General features: G+C 45.1%; 1 long non-coding RNA gene across 1 annotated transcript; it reads right to left on the bottom strand.

Moving 5' to 3' along the window:
* Positions 1-236: 236 nt before the first annotated feature.
* Positions 237-1,017, bottom strand: LOC138958147 (uncharacterized). The gene is made up of 2 exons (XR_011453316.1): positions 704-1,017; positions 237-344 (listed from the first exon to the last, which is right to left on the bottom strand). It is a non-coding gene; the product is annotated as an uncharacterized lncRNA (long non-coding RNA).
* Positions 1,018-3,470: the final 2,453 nt, after the last annotated feature.

A 3,470-nucleotide genomic window follows, 5' to 3' on the forward strand; every position in this document is an offset into this window, starting at 1 on the left:
TGAATCCTCGTAGAATAATGAATTCAGGTGCCAACTCACAGAGATGCTAACACACACCTTTCGCTGAAGATGCCGACACACAGAGATGCTACCACCCACCTTTCGCTGAAGATGCTGACACACACCTTTCACTGAAGATGCCAACACACATCTTCCAGGTTTCTCCCCGAGAAACCTTTCCGCCCGTAGCGGAAACAACCGTCGTCAGCTACGACCGGTATCGATGAAGACTCCTCTCGTCTAGTCATCTGCGCCGAGGTGGTCCCTTGCTTCCACCGTCGTCTAGCGCTTCTCTCGTGTAAGGTCCCTCCCTTATACGCCATGGAAATCCCTCATGGAAACTCCTAAAGAATTTAACCAAGTCTTAATACAACATTCTCTAAAACCATCTCTTCTTCCAAACATTCATATACCACTCATACATTCTCGTTCATTCCACGTTCACATTCCGTACAGATTCAATATCCAAACTAACACTTAATCAATGAATAACACTCCCCATACAAAGCATGACCGTCTTAAACATAACATAAATGCGTAGCAATTATGTTCAAGAAATTCCCCATGAAAAACCGTGAAACAATTACATCAAGAATTCTCTCAACGCTTCACACTAAGATTGGGTGCACTTTATACACACTAACCTTTACGCTCCAGCTATGTATTCCAACGTCAATAATATACACCATAGTAAATCATTTACCTTAAGAGACCCGTCTCTTGAAAGAGTACTTGTTCCCAGAACAAGTCTGACACACGCTGATCAACCTTCCCGGTTGGAAATCTCAAACGCTGTGACGTTATTTACCTCAGACCAGCTACATGTCTCAAACACAACTCACATCAAGCTAAGCCAGTTTTGCGTGGAACATAAGAAACACGTGAATAACGCCAGTCCGGTCAACTACCATCGCCTCTACAACTTTTAGGGAGGTTAAAAACACGACGTAGTTTCACCTCACAAATATGCTACTCACATCTTTGTGACAAAGGTAACACAACAAAAAACGAACAATGATAACGGAACGCGGGCTGGTGATTTAAGTGAAGTTAAAATCACAAATGGTAACACAGAAGATTCACATAAGAAAGCAAGTTTGCGACAGAGAACTACTGCTTTTCCATAGAAACACCCAATTCTGGCCCTGTACATGCTTAAATTAACTGACATATCCTATCAGGATCAGGAACATAAAAATGGCCAGAGGGAGGGTGTATCTGCGGGCTGGTCTGGGACGAATTGCGCTACAAAAAGACAACAACAAAAAACAAGGGTAAAGTTTGTAAAGAGGGTTCAAAAACAAGATTAAGTAAAGAACGTATTATACAGAGTTCCCAATGGGTAACGGTTTTCCATTAGAAAACAACAACACTTCTGTAGCTCTTAGCTCGTGGTTCAAAATATACATATGTAGGCGCACGGGAAGAAAGAAATACAACAAAAACAAGAAATTCCTCCGAGATAGGAAAAACACCCCCGTCCTTACGATTCTCACTGCCACCAACTGAGAAGGCACTGCTAACAAGTGTGGTTAAAATAAGTTGATTGAGTGGACAAAGAGACAGGCGGAGAAAAAGACAAATCAATATAACTCTTTCTGTAACACCTACTGACCGCATTTTTTGTAAAAACCGTCTCATCTATATAATATAAAACATGCTCAGCACGTGTGGATTAAATAGAGCCGAATACCCGGCTTGAGTGGCGCACTGTACGCCGGCTTCGAACCATGGACCCGTCAAGCTTAGGTCCCTTCCAGACTCGTGGAATGGGAACAGCACGAACATGATTCAGGGGCCATAATGCCATTCCTGATCATATCATGTCGAGTCCTATACTTGTCGACGACGCCCTAGGTACCACATCACAAACAGAACTGTGCAATACACAGGTGTTTTCTACAGACACACTCAAATACACACACACACAGAGAAGCCGTATGTATATATCTATATCTATTGTATAAATATATAGAGATAGATGAGAGTGTATTTTTCGCGTGGCTATAAATTGATTCGACCTTTGCACTTTTACAGTGAGGACAACTTACGGGTCCAAGGAAAGCGTTCTGGACATTGCGATGACCTTCTAAAAATAGCCGGTAACACTGAGAACGCCGGGAATATCCGAAAAACCAAAATCCACCAATAACTCCCTAACCGTGTGTTTGACTGGTCCCAATTTTTGTAAGGACCGTCTCAGGAATGTATCGAACCTGTTCACCAAGTTTGGTGACGATCGGTCCGTTCATTCTTGAACTGTAGTTGATCCCCCCAAAAAACCAAAATCCACCAATAACTCCCTAACCGTGTGTTTGACTGGTCCCAATTTTTGTAAGGACCGTCTCAGGAATGTATCGAACCTGTTCACCAAGTTTGGTGACGATCGGTCCGTTCATTCTTGAACTGTAGTTGATCCCCCAAAAAACCAAAATCCACCAATAACTCCCTAACCGTGTGTTTGACTGGTCCCAATTTTTGTAAGGACCGTCTCAGGAATGTATAGAACCTGTTCACCAAGTTTGGTGACGATCGGTCCGTTCATTCTTGAGATCTACTTGCGAACACAAACAAACACACAAACAAACAAACACACAAACAAACAAACACACAAACAAACAAACACATCGAGTGAAACCTATACACACCCCTATACCGGGGGTGGAAATACAAAGTACAAGATACAAAAAAAGCAAGCAGTCATGGTCAGATGTCAATATTTCACGGTGTCACATTTTACTGCTTGCAGCAGCATACACACTTCACTGGGTAAGCTGTAGCATGCAGAAGACGAGCTAGTTAAACAAGGCTATACTCATTTTTCTAGTTCTTCCTCGTTGAACACTTTTGAGATTTTTTCGTTCTTTTTTATGAAGATTTCACCATCACGGACCCATGTGTCCTGGATACGCCTCTCTTGTTTTAGGCGACGTGCTTTAGCTGCCAGTCTGGCCCGCTGCCTCGTCAGGTCGTCGTTTACAAACACCCCCCGTGCACGTGGTGCTGACCGCGCCGCGGCTTCCGCTGCTGAGGCGGGTGGCGAAAATCCCATGGTCGAGGCCGTCTTGTGCTTGAGGTGCCTCCGAACGCCCATCAGCAACCGCTTGTGTCGATAGGAGGTGAACTTGACAATGATCTGACGATCGGCCTGGTCTGGTCTGCCGACGCGGTGGGATCTGTCGATCATGTCAGTTGTGATGGTGACGCCAAGTGCAGCCCCTAGTTTCATGGTAACTTCGTCAGTGTTCTCGTCAGCGGCGGGGATGCCACTGATCCTGACGCAGTTGCGCCTCGAATACTGCTCGAGCTCGTCGACACGAGCGTGGAGGTCCGCGATCTCTTGGTCCTTGTTGGCCACCGTCTTTTTTAGTTCCTCGATCTGCTGCATCAGGGGGGCCACGACAGCCTCCCTTTGAAGTCGCAGGATTGCTGGATCCAACAGGGCCTCGCGCAATCCTTCCTTTACGGAG

This window comes from Littorina saxatilis, linkage group LG2 (assembly GCF_037325665.1).
Source record: "Littorina saxatilis isolate snail1 linkage group LG2, US_GU_Lsax_2.0, whole genome shotgun sequence".
Lineage (NCBI taxonomy): Eukaryota > Metazoa > Mollusca > Gastropoda > Littorinimorpha > Littorinidae > Littorina > Littorina saxatilis.